This window comes from Podarcis liolepis (genome assembly GCF_965112155.1).
Source record: "Podarcis liolepis genome assembly, chromosome: 17".
NCBI lineage: Eukaryota > Metazoa > Chordata > Lepidosauria > Squamata > Lacertidae > Podarcis > Podarcis liolepis.
Genome location: NC_139571.1, coordinates 41,529,588 through 41,543,896, shown reverse-complemented (window position 1 = coordinate 41,543,896; position 14,309 = coordinate 41,529,588). Strand labels below are relative to the sequence as shown.

At 42.6% G+C, this 14,309-nt stretch overlaps 1 protein-coding gene across 1 annotated transcript in view; it reads right to left on the bottom strand.

The window, feature by feature from the left end:
* Nucleotides 1-14,309, bottom strand: part of TBX15 (T-box transcription factor 15) — a 98,941-nt gene that overhangs the window by 41,719 nt on the left and 42,913 nt on the right. The window lies entirely within an intron of this gene.

Here is a 14,309-nt window from a genome sequence, read left to right as displayed (position 1 = left end):
GGCTTGGTGACAAAGTATTAGTTTCTACCAGCAAGCTGTGAAGTTCATTCCCCGCCTCTTAATTCACACACTTGCTCCACGTGCATTGCCTTTTTGTGTGCCCATACTTAGTTACTGAGAGTTCTGCCTACAGAAAGTGGCAGGAAACCCTCAGAACTGAGACTCTTGACAGCGTTAGGTAAGAAGAGCACTCTATTTAAGCATCACACTTAAGAAGGAGGTCCTTAGCTCAGTGATAGAGCGCATGTCAGGGTGGAGGGGGGGGGAATCCATTTAAAACTGAATCTATCAAATTCCAAAATACCATGAGACTCTTAATCTCAGCTTTGTGGGTTCAAGTCCCACATTGGGCAAAAGATTCCGGCATTGCAGGGGCTTTGACTAGGCAACCCTTGTGCTTCCTTCCAACATCAAACATTAAAAACTTCCCTAAACAGGGCTGCCTTCAGATGTCTTCTAAAAGTCAGATAGTTGTTCATTTCCTTGACATCTGATGGGAGGGTGCCACTACCAAGAAAGCCTTCTGCCTGGTTCCCTATAACCTCACTTCTCGCAGTGAGGGAACCGCCAGAAGGCCCTCGGTGCTGGACCTCACTTTGAATTGTGCTCGGAAATGTAAAAAGCATAACAAAACATCGAACATTAAAAGCTTCCCGATACAGGGCTTCCTTCAGATGTCTTCTAATAGTTGTGTAGTTCTTTATCTCCTTGACAGCTGATGCTATGATTTTTATGATTCTATAAGACCCAAAACACAGCCACCCTTCAAAAATTCACATTTATCCGAATTTTGTGATGCAGTTCCCCAACCAATCATAGAATTGCAGAGTTGAAAGGGACCCAAAGGATCATCTAGTCATATTCCTTGCAAGGCAGTAATCTCAACCAAAGCACCCATCACAGACATGCATTTGCTAGGGGGTAAGTGTGCAGAAAAATTAGTACAGTAGTGCCTCCGCTTACGTAACCCTCTGGTTACATAACCTTTGGGATGCGAAAGCAGCAAACCTGGAAGTATTTTCCGGGTTTTGCCACGCGCGCATGCGCAGAAGCGGTCTACCACCGCGCGCACATGCGCAGAAGCGGTCCTCAGGTTGTGGAAGCCTCAGGATCCGACCAGACCTCCGGAACAGATCCCATCCACAACTGGAGGCACCACTGTATATTGGTGAAAATAGTGTACAAAATTATATCATATTAGAAGAAAATGCTTGCAAAAAAAGTGTACATCTGTCAAAACTGGCAACAAAAGTTTGTTTATTAGGAGAAATTTGCACTAAAATGCTGAAGAATTTTCATGAGGATTTCTTTTAAAAAATCACAAGTTCCTGCAGAAATCTTGAGGAACAGACGGAGACAATTATACAAAGCTAGATGAACCAGTTGTCTGAAATGGTATAAAGTAACTATCTAAGCTTCTATGTTCTTTATCAACACGACAAAGTGTTGCACTATTTTGGCAATGTGCTACCTATCTCTTCAGTAACTAAATGTAACTAACCTGAATTTGGAATGGCTAATTTCCTCCTGGAATGTTTTATGTCAAGTTGCACATTTTTAAAAAAGTTCTGCGACACAGAGCCTGAACAAGGTCTTCCACTGCGGATATAAATTTGTAGAAACACTGCCCAACATATTCCGTTTGCTGCACAGAGCCTTTCTTAGCTACGAGTTTATAAATCCACCACATATTAAATAATAACCATCCATCCCCACATGGTATCAATATAACTCAGACAAGACTAGTCATGCTTCAGTCAAAAGGCAGGAAATTATCTTCATACAGAGCACAACAAACATCAAGAAAGTGAACCACAGGCTTCAGGTCATATCACACATGATACGCTTGTGTGATGATGGAATTGCATGTGAACCTCTCAGAAAAAAACTTGTACCCATTTTAGAGATGGGGGTACATACCACCCAAGCCTGAAATGACAATTCACGTGGTTTTATATAGCCTTCTCTATCATTCACAGACAGGCATCATATAACCAGCGATAAAACTCATACACTCTCCTAACAAACGCTGGGGACAAACAGGATGCCTTGTGCACCAACCACTTTTAAGAATGTCAAAGGTATTTGGCTGGCGCGGCTACAGAGGCATCTGGAGACATTTTATTGTTCTACAATAATAATAATATTATATTTATACCCCGCCCATCTGGCTGGGTTTCCCCAGCCACTCTGGGCAGCTGCCAATAGAATATTAAAAACACGATAAAAACTTCCCTAAACAGGGCTGCCTTCAGGTGTCTTCTAAAAGTCAGATAGCTGTTCATTTCCTTCACATCTGAAGGGAAGGCGTTCCACAGGGTGGGTGCCATTACCGAGAAGGCCCTCTGCCTGGTTCCCTTTAGCTTCACTTCTCGCAGTGAGGGAACCGCCAGAAGGCGCTCGGCGCTGGACCTCAGTGTCCGGCTGAATGATGGGGGTGGAGACGCTCCTTCAGGTATGCAGGGCCAAAGCCGTTTAGGGCTTTAAAGGTCAGCACCAACACTTTGAATTATGCCCGGAAACGTAAAAAGCATAACAAAGCATCGAACATTAAAAGCTTCCCAATACAGGGCTTCCTTCAGATGTCTTCTAATAGTTCTTTATCTCCTTGACATCCAATGGGAGGGTGTTCCACAGGGAGGGAAGGACTATTGGGAAGAACACCCCCCCACGTTTCCCCTAATTCATTGTCCAAATGAATTCATCCTAAATTAACCCACAGTCCACTCATTTCCCCTGTGCAAATAAGTCGCCCCACATCTCTTTCTCTCCCCCAGGATCATGCCATACACACACACACACACACACACAGAGAGAGAGAGAGAGAGAGAGAGAGAGAGAGAGAGAGAGAGAGATTCTCCTCAGTTCTTCGCCCAAACATACATGCAGCTACTCCAGTGGTTGGTGACCCTCTGATTAATATATATTTTATAATAAATATAATATAAGAACATCTGTGCCTGTAACATCAGTTCCACCCCCCCCCAATAATTACCCCTGTTCATCAATCACCACATCATTCCCTCCCCATAAATTAAATTAAATTGAGGCTGCAACCCTTCCTTCCCCACCCACCCAGCACCAATAAAAAGTGTTTAATTTCTCTGAAAAATCAATCTGCACATCATTTAAAGAGGAAGGGGAAAGGCAGGGTTGTAAAGATGACAGAGGAAGGAGTCTGGTAAAACACTGAAAACTGTTGCTCTGCGTCCAGCGTCAAGGGACACAAAGGGACTCTTGGCAGAGAAAACTCCTCAAGCAAACATGCCAATAAACTCTTGCCTCCACTCACTCGCCCATTCCAAGTTTTTGCAGAATCTCCAGAATGAAACAGGGAAGCAAAGAAGCGACACTTTGGGATCTGTTATTGCAGGTGGGGGGCTCAGGTCACACCCCTGGCTAGGAATGCTGCAGTAGGGCACGCTGGATTTTTCAAAATCAAAAAATGAGGGGTGCTAAAATGTTGTAAGAGACTTGGGAATTCAAAAATATTTCGGTTAAATTAATATAGCTTAGTTTTGTTTGATAGGGAAAATGTGTTACGATATGAAAGCAATGCGGCCGCGAGCTGCTAGCTGGAAAGCAAAACATCAATGGGAATGTTGGGACTGTTTCATGGGAAACAGAGGGACAGTCTATTCTCAGTGCAAAGCACCGGAAATTAGCTCAGAGTGTAATATGAGCTGGACAGGAAGTACAGGAGGAGTTTGCCTCTCTGCTGTTGGAGTTTGAAGAGAGCAGACGTGTTTCTCTGTAATGCTGCAAAGACAGAAATAAAGGCATGTAAATACATTTCTGTCTATCTCTTTCCCCTGCCCGGGGGGGGCAGGGAAGAGTGGTGTGTTCTTCTCACGCTTGAGGAGGATCGCCGATCGTGACCTAGCCTGGATCCTGCCCGGGAATGCAGACAGGGAGGTCAACAGGAGATCAAGCCGGGTACCTGGAGAGTGGCCAGTTTCTCCTGAGAGGCAAGATTTCCTGACAAAATGTGTGTAAAATTGCATAGAAATCATTTCAAATGGTTGCCAAGTACTTGCAATTATATTATAGATTAATATTATTTTTATTTATTAATGTTATTTAGAATTGGCCTGACCTTTTCAGAAGGCAAAATTAAAATTCTTTGGTTTTCCGAAATCAGTTTGTGTGCTTCTTCCTCATATGTAGGCTTACCAAGTTAAATACAAAAAATGATAGCAGATCTGAATCCCACACACCTAACGATATATTTTCAAGACCCCCCCCCCTTACTGAAGAAATTTGCAAAAATTAAGTTTCACTCCCTAAAATGGCACACCCTAATGTCATAATAGACTCTTGAGAGTCCCATGGACTGCAAGAAGATCAGACCTATCCATTCTGAAGGAAATCAGCCCTGAGTGCTCACTGGAAGGACAGATCCTGAAGCTGAGGCTCCAAGACTTTGGCCACCTGATGAGAAGAGAAGACTCCCTGGAAAAGACCCCGATGTTGGGAAAGATGGAGGGCACAAGGAGAAGGGGATGACAGAGGACGAGATGGTTGGATAGTGTTCTCGAAGCTACCAGCATGAGTTTGACCAAACTGCGGGAGGCAGTGGAGGACAGGAGTGCCTGGTGTGCTCTGGTCCATGGGGTCACGAAGAGGCGGACATGACTAAACGACTAAACAACAACAATGTCATAATACCAGGGACAACTAACATGGTGTTCTCCAGGTGCTGCAAATGCAACTTGCCCCCAACCATTGACGAGGACAACTGCCACCCCTTATGTATCGATTACGCATCCGGCCCCCGGGCCTTAGGTTGCCTACCCCTGGGTTAGGAGAACAAATGGCACATGCTGTGCAGCATTCTTTTTTCTCTGAAGGACTGATGCGCTCAGTCTAATTCACGCATCAAATTTTCTTCAGTGTGTGTGCCATCCCACTGATGGCCACCTGACACCAATTTCTATTTATAATGACATTGTTTTCCTAGTGCCACCCTGGTATTTTACCAAATGGAGATAGTAGCCCTGTTTTATGAACAAAGAATATTCGCTTCTGGGGTCATCGAAGAGATTATAACTCCTCCTCCGGCCACACTGGAATCCTGCCAATTCAGTGTTGCTATATAACGGAAGCAAGAAATGATTTTCAGTGGTGGCCTCAATGCCTTCCGCTCAAACGTAATAAGAGGGCAAAATACTTCCTATTTATATAGCATTTAGTGTGCTTTACACAGATTACCTCAGGAATCCTCACTGCACTATTTATATATCTGTGCTGTAAATTGGGAGAGGGGCTGAAGAGGAAAATGGCAGCTTACTTGAGGCCACCTGGTGACTTTATAGCTGAGGTGAAATTTCAGCTGCAGCCTTGACTCTTAGCCAGCATTCTCATGCTAGCTAGATGGAACCTCCAAATTCAGAAGCATTCTACCACCAAATAACAGCTACTCAGGACAAAACCATGTATTGCATTTACACCTTGATTATAGGCCTCCTGGTGACTATAGTTGGAAACACTAATATTGGATTCAATGGACATTGGGTCCAAATGCAGCAAACCTCTTGTGTTCTTACCAACATTTGCTCAACACGCTTCTATCTTGGGCTATCTTGGGTCCTATGAGCAACCTCACAGCAATACATCAGAGCAACAAGGCAAATGAACACTCATGGAAGACAAACCAGTGACCTAATTTCCCTCAGTGTGTTCACAATAGTTATTTCTAATACTGTACAAAAAGAATTAAAATGATGTGAATTCCCCCCCCCAACCTCTCCGTCTCCTCCTTCACCACACAAAGGCAACAAACAAAATCAGTAGGTAAAAGAAAATTAAAAGCAAAGAAAGAAACCCATACCAACTAAAACAAGACCCCTAACCTCAATAAAACAATCAACAAACAGGCTAAAATCTGACACACAACCACCACAATGGTGGTGCCAGAGTGTGCCAATACCCATATCCCTACCCCAACAAACCAATAATGTTGTTAACAACACTGACAACATTGCTTATAAACCTTATACCCAACACAAGTGTCACAAAGGCACTTAACACCATCTCACTGACCATTCCCCTATCGCAAATGACAGTCAGGATGTCCTGTCCTTAAACAAGGCCCTCCATGCCAGCTGAGACCCAGGACCAATGGGTTGGAAGCCAGATGATCCAAATAACCCCAAGCAAACACTTATATAACAACATATAGCCTACTTTCTGTAATCTACCCCCCCCCAGTCTTTAACCCAAATCTAATTCTAATTCCCCTCTTCCCCCACCCATCACACTTTATGCCAACACAACAAAATAGGTTGGATAGACAATATAAGGCGAGAGACACAGGACAACCCTGACGGGTTGGTAGGGAATCATCCTATAAAGTAGACAAGCAAAATGGCTTGCTTAAAAGCAATTACATTAAACGTGAGGGGGTTGGGAAACCCTATCAAAAGAAAATGCATCACCTCATACATAAACACCATGAAACCACACATTGCCTTCCTACAAGAAATACGCAATTCACCTAAAGGAAGCAAACTCCTCAGCGAACCCAGCTTCAGTCAACAATGGTTTGCACCTGACTCTGGAACGGCTCGCAGAATAGCTATAATACGCAGTAGAGACCTGAATTTCAAAGCCACAACAGTGCTAAAAGACAAGAGAGTAATTTCATTGTCCCCGAGAGGGGGCAATGACAATAAAGATATTATTATTATTATTATTATTATTATTATTATTATTATTATTAAGAGAGGCAGATTCTTTTTCGCTAAAGGGATACTAGACGGCAAAACCAAACTGACAGTGGAAGCTATGACCAGGAGAAGAACAAATATGGATAAGCAGTGGTTAACATACAGTGAAATTTTAGATTTTATAGGACAGGAACCAAGACTGAGAAATCTCGAGGAATTAAGAAAACCGGTTACGGATTGGCTACAGGTACATCAGATTAATGAATTGTTTAAGATAGTTAGGAAAAACGGCTTTGCAGGACGAAAGTCTCAAAGACCTATTAGATACAAATATAAAAGTAGTATAAAAAATGTTCACACGGCTGCTGGAGTGGGAAACTAAAGAGGAATTTGTGAAATCAAACATGATTAAGTGGGCACAAGATGTGGGTCACAATATTGATTATGAATTATGGGAAAAGTTGTGGGAAAGAAATATGAATTTCACAGCATGTTATGCGATAAAAGAAAATATGATGAAAATGACCCACAGATGGTATTTAACACCCACCAGATTGGCGAAAATGTCTGAAAAAGAGAAAGGTATATGTTGGAAGTGCGATGAAAATGGGGGATCCTTTTTCCACATGTGGTAGTCCTGTAAAGTAATTAAGGAATATCTCATTATACATGACTAAGCCATTTTTCACCTTCTCACCCCTTGCCTTTTCCTGTAAGACCTATTGCAGTCATTAAGAGTCGTCAACAGGCTCATCTCAGCTATCTGCCAATCTCCCATTCCCACCACCCTTCTGAGTAATACCCCTCCCCACCTTCTCACTATATAGAAGGATCTGGCAACTTCTGTTTCAGTCTATCTGAAGAAGTGTGCATGCACACGAAAGCTCATACCAAGAACTAACTTAGTTGGCCTTTAAGGTGCTACTGGAAGGAATTTTTTTATTTTGACTATGGCAGACCAACACGGCTACCTATCTGTAACTTGGGAGATATGTGCAGGAGTTATATTTATGGGGGGTTATAATCACCTCCCAATGCCACCTTTACCCCAATAGCTGCTTCTCCCATCTTCTTGACAATACATACCCTCCTCTCATCCCTTTCTTAGTTCATTTACAGCCTGATTCAGCTCTTTGGTGCCAATGGTTTATATATCATTCATCCCCAAAACAGCAACATTTTTATATAGCCAGTTGACTTTGACTAGGGCCTGTGGACAAACAAAGATTATGGGCAGTAACCTCAAAAGCTTTGTTTGCCTTCTATGGTCTCAGCACCTAGGTAAATCTAACTGGCTACATGTTAACCTCAGTCATAGAAGCAAACTCATAGGGGCCGAAGTCCCTTTGCCCCCCCTAAAATATTTGAGGGGATCGGGGAGCCCAAAAATTGATGGGCATTGCCATTCAAATAGTGTGTGCATGCCCCACAATTATGGGGGTGTGGCTTACCTGCCCCCTCAAAAAAATATTTTATTCAAGTTGGCACGCCTGACCTCAGTATTTAAAGAGGGAAGGTGGCTGGGGGTTTCCAACGCGCTGAAGCCATAGCTGATTGGGACAGCAAATAACAGGAAACAGATGCAAAACACCGTCATCAGCAAACCATTTGAGTGGGGTTCAGGAAAAAGTTTGCCACACTCCAAATCACTTTTTCACCAGGTGTATAGACCCCTATTCCCCCCAAAAATGTTGTGCAGTACTAGTTTTAAAGGACATGATTAAAGGACATAATGATATGTTCTGATGTCATTGATCACAATTTGTTGTTGTTGTTTAGTCGTTTAGTCATGTCCAACTCTTCGTGACCCCCTGGACCAGAGCACACCAGGCACTCCTGTCTTCCACTGCCTCCCGCAGTTTGGTCAAACTCATGCTGGTAGCTTCGAGAACACTGTCCAACCATCTCATCCCCTTCTCCTTGTGCCCTCCATCTTTCCCAACACCAGGGTCTTTTCCAGGGAGTCTTCTCTTCTCATGAGGTGGCCAAAGTCTTGGAGCCTCAGCTTCACGATCTGTCCTTCCAGTGAGCACTCAGGACTGATTTCCTTCAGAATGGATAGGTCTGATCTTCTTGCAGTCCATGGGACTCTCAAGAGTCTCCTCCAGCACCATAATTTCTTCCCATTCTATTGATCACAATAGTCTTTTCTATTGGGTTCTTTAAAAATGGTTTGTTGTGGGTTGGAAATAAGCACTGTGGAAAAGTTCTTTCCAAACCAGTTCAGAATGGCACAGAAGGAATTGTCCGTGGAACATTTGCGATCTATTGCTCCACCTAGCTGTCGCTTCTTCCATTTCATCACCTTAAAGTCTGCATTTTTTAAGCATGAGGTATCTGGTGGCATTTGCAGCTTCCTTTTTAAGCAGCATTCGCAGGAGCGCAAGGAAATCTTGCTGTGGCCAGAAAGGCTCTGGGTAGTTAAAGCTAAGAGCATAAAACTGTCCGGGGGGGGGGGTGGAGAAGAGGAACCTTTCCAAAACCCCATATTGAGGGAGAGGATTTGTCTATTTGATGAGGTTAGCTTCATAGCCGGACATAGTCTTTAGGCAAGATAAATTACTATGGAGTGGCTTGGGGGCCTTGCCTCATTTCCACCACACCGGCTTGTTAAACCTGCCAAGTCAAATGGGTAGAGGAAGTTGCAATTTACAGCCAAGGTCTCCCTAATTGGAGAGAGGAGGCTGGGGAACAGCTAAAGGATGTATCAGGTTTCCGGGGCCTGATCCAGAAGCAGCCCTAATAGACAAGGTGAAGCAAGACTGAAGGTGGCAGAGTCAGACAGGTCTCAGCCATGAAAGGCAGCCCAGCTGAAAATCCTCCAGCACTGTAATATATAGACATCATGGCACTGATAGTTTTATTTTCCATTAATGTGCCTTTTGAAGCTGTCCAACTTAACTATATCTTGCGGCAACGATTTCCATATCTTAACCACGATCTGTTGTGAAGAAGCGCTTCATTTTGTCTCTCCTCAATGTCTCACTTTCAGCTTTATTGAATGACCTAGCTGCTAGAATTAAGCAAGAGGGAAGGTGATGGAATTTTTGGAGCTAGCTGACCTGACTGGAAGAATCCGCGACCAGAAAGAAGAGGAGTTTCAAGAGGACTGGAGGAAATTCAAGGACTATTTGAATAAATATTGTAATATAAAAAATTAGAAATTACTTGAAAGAAACACATAGGCTAGGATTAAATGAAGTTATAATTAAATAAATGGGATTTAGAATGTTAGGAAAAGTGAGTAAGATGGACTATAATTGGAAATTGTTTTAGTTTAATAATGATATTGGAAAGCTGTTACCTTTAATTACAAGGAAACTCGGAAGGAGGGGATTTGAGGAAGTCAACCAAGATGTTTAAAAGGTTGGATTTGTGAAGAATTAAGTTTGTTGTTATTGTTTATCTGTTTATTGTTTCCCCCCCTTTTTTTCTTTTTTCCTTTCTTCTTTTTTCTGTTTTTGTGTATCATTTTGCTTTGTGGTTTGTGTTATCACAGTGGAAAATCTAATAAAAAATTATTTTTAAAAAAAGAATTAAGCAAAAGGGAGAAAAACTTCTCTCTATTCACTTTTTCTTTCTCTCTCTCTCTTTGCCAATTAATTTTTATTAAGTTTTCTTTAAAAAATAATAATAAACAGATTAACAAATTTAGCAAATATCAGATTAACAATTCTAATATTAAAATTAATTTCCAATTTGATATATCCTTAGAAGTTGACTTCCCACCCTTAGCTCCAGTGTGTTTTTATCTCTACCCATTTTCTCTATACACAGTGATGTGAACAATCTTCCCTTTTTTATAAACTGAAAAGCCCAGGGCATTATAACCTTTTCTCATAGAGGAATTTTTCCAGCCCCCTTAATAATGTTGGTGGTCCTTTTCTGAACCTTTTACAGCTGTCCAAAATCCTTGCAGTGGGGCAACTGTAACTGCATTGGACGTCTGCCTACAGATAGCTCCATGTGTCAAGGCGTGGCTCAAAGGCCCCTTCATGGGAGAAGAATTGTTTGCTGACTTCAAACTTAGACTACCTAGGTAAAAGGTAAAGGTGAGGGAACTCTGGACGGTTAAGTCCAGTCGAATTTGAGGGGCACAAGGGAACTGGTGGAAGATGCAGCTGCTGCCCAGGCTTGGGGTGGACACCTCAGCAGGTCCTCAGTGGTGTTAGCCCCTAATATTGTCAGATTTTAAACGGTAAAAGGTAAAGGACCCCTGAACAGTAAAGTCCAGTCAAAGACGACTCTAGGGTTGCAGTGCTCATCTCACTTTCAAGCTGAGGGAGCCAGCATTTGTCCACAGACAGCTTTCCGGGTTGTGTGGCCAGCATAACTAAATTGCTTCTGGTGCAACGGGACACCGTGACGGAAACCAGAGCGCATGGAAACACTGTTTACCTTTCTGCCGCAGCAGTATCTATTTATCTTCTTGCACTGGTGTGCTTTCGAACTGCTAGGTTCGAAACCTAAACACTAGGAAGAACTTCCTGACAGTAAGAGCTGTTTGACAGTGGAATTTGCTGCCAAGGAGTGTGGTGGAGTCTCCTTCTTTGGAGGTCTTTAAGCAGAGGCTTGACAACCATATGTCAGGAGTGCTCTGATGGTGTTTCCTGCTTGGCAGGGGGTTGGACTCGATGGCCCTTGTGGTCTCTTCCAACTCTATGATTCTATGATTCTAGGTTGGCAAAAGCTGAGACAGAGCAACGGGAGCTCACCCTGTTGCGTGGATTCGAACTGCTGACCTTACGATCGGCAAGCCCAAGGGGCTCAGTGGTTTAGACCCTTATATTACCCATGCCAGGATGGTGCACAAGTGTTTCTCCGCAGACCTCCAACAGTGTGAGGGGCTCCTTGGATGCATTTTGCTGGGGCTGGGAGGTTTTCATGAAATTTGCTTTGCCAAAATGAGCCCCCCAATCAGTGCCGGATTTACGTATAAGCTAAACAAGCTATAGGGCCCCCCAAAAAATTTAAAGGAAAAAAACCTGGATGTGCATTTCCAAAATATAAGATAAAAAAACAAATAAAATAAAACCTACATACGGCAACAGTGTTGTGTAGGCTCCTATTTGTTATGTGCAAATGGCTTTAGATACCTATTAGGTCCATAAATTACCATGTAGCATATATCCAACACAAAAAAATAGTGACAATTTGTTGTTGACAAAGAACAGCTGGACATATAAAGGGTCCCATTACCTTCAGTTGCTTAGGGCGTCATCAAACCTAAATCCCTGACTCCAATATTTCATTTCACATGAATGTTTTACCCGAAAAATAAGAAACAGAAATGGCATGTAAGCATAATGGAGTCTTGGGTACCGATTTCCTCTCTCCCTACGCAGGAGCAGCTCCCCTGCTCAGAGACCTGTGTCTGCAAAGTGTCTACAAACGGCAAGAGATACGACATAAGTAATGCAACAAGTCCAACAAATCCATCAGGCCTGCCTTGCCTGAAAGTGGGTGAGATGCCAAAGAGTTTCGTGGATGCAGAAAGCATCAGTTGCAGGACAGCAAAAGCGGCTGCTAGGAGCCAGCTGGTCCTGGAGCCTGGGATCGCCACTATACAGAATCCCAAGAGACTTTTAAGCACTGCAGTACAGATTTCTGAGGGGAGAATGGAGCCAGCTGCAATCATAGTTCAAAGGATGGGAAACCAGTTTTTTTAAAAAACCTGGCCTAAGTGAAGTCATGGGAGATTTGCCATAGATGTCAATTGGTTAAGATTTTCAGGCTAAGACAGGGTAACCTCCATGTAGGCAGTGTGAGCAGTCTACAGAAACAACTGTGCAAGTTCCATGCAAAAGCACAATGGCTTTGCTCCCGGCACACACAAACGCCATTACATTCCAGACTAGCAGAATGGAATACAGCACAAGTATGCAGTTAAAAGAGTTTAAAATAGTAGGGCCTCATACAACCCTACCTGTACTCAAGTATTACATATCTCATCTCATTTAGAGACTACTCTTCATTAGAAAAAAAAGAAAACCAAAGTAACAAAACAACAACGTACAACAATATCCCAAAGACAAACGGGAAAGGACATTAAAATTCCTAAACTGGAATTCTTAATCATAATCAAAAGAACAGCAGCCACTATAACACACTCCAAAATCACCGTTCAACAATAATATAACACAGCCTGCTTCTTATACGGAAACATCGGGAGGTCCCCAAGTGGGTAGGTCTTGTGCAACAACTAGCAACTCAATAGGGTGATGTGCATCTACACACTCAAAGTTTCATCCAGCTAATTCAACGGAACCTGGGTGAGCATCATGAAACTGCATTCAGATGCACTCCCAACACCCACATCCATTGCACACATGTGCAACAGCTTGCTTTTATGTGTAGATCACACTCACTGGACCAGGAGGTGAAGGTTTTAAAGACAGACCAAAATGCTGCAACGAATTCCCTAAGCTTAAAGTCACACCATGACATTTCTATGCTACCATTTCTGCCATGAGCTCAGAGTGGGGGTGTTTAATGTCAGCCTCTGTCCCCTTTTGTTCCATCTTCACAACAAACCTGTGTGGCTGAGAAATGTCCTGAATGTACCGTCAGTCAATTTATTTGGGGTAAGAGAGGGAGGAGGGAAATTATCTCTCTCTAGATCATACTATTTCATCTTTATATTTAACCAGAACATACTTTTTTTGCTTCACTGAGCCACTGATGCTCAATTTCATTTTAAAAGAGACCCTGCCCAGTACATACTGTATTTACTGATTTCAAAAAAGTTATATATCACTTGATTGTAAAGAAACAAACCTCAAAGCGGTCACTTTTTTACACAACAAGTTAAGAACCTATGTCCTGCATATAGGCTTCATAGTGGAATATATAGAATCACGTTTTGTTTTTCTCCATTCCCATTGCTTATATAGTTGGGGATTTTTTTAGGTGTTATTTGTCATGCTGTTTAAATAAACCAACATCTTTTTTAAAAGCACAGTTGAGAAGTTCCCTGGGAAAAGGGATTGATTGTTAAACCACTTGAGGGATTGTAGCTCTCGGATGGAATAGGGAGCGTCCTAACAGCTCACAGCACCCTTAAAAAAACTGCCCTGAGTGGTATGATGCTGCTTTAAATGTATAGTTCAGATAGCTTGAAGCATCTGCATATCCCATAAAGCCCTCTGCCAGCAAACAGGCACAGAGTCACCTCTTAAAGCCTATTTGGCTGCCCACTCTCCACCTTAGAGCAGATTTATGCCACAAGGTGCCATAGGAAGGCACTGGACATAGTAAAAGATCCATCGCATCCTGGTCACTGTCTCTTCGAGCTCTTGCCGTCGGGACGGAGATACAGGACGATGAAGACAAGAACGAGCCGTCTTAAGAACAGCTTCTTCTCCAGAGCGATCTCGGCCCTGAATGGGAAGCCTGGACTTTGAAAGTCATCTAATCTTCCTTGCTGTATTATACTGTATTGTTTTAATTAGTGTTTTTATAGTTGTTTTGATTTTGTGTGGAGTGCCCTACCTGGGTGGATGGAGCAGCCAAGTAATTTCGTTGTCCCTGAGAGGGGGCAATGACAATAAAGATATTATTATTATTATTATTATTATTATTATTATTATTATTATTATTTGCAAACCTACAACTGAGTTGAAGGAGTATTTCCTCACTGAA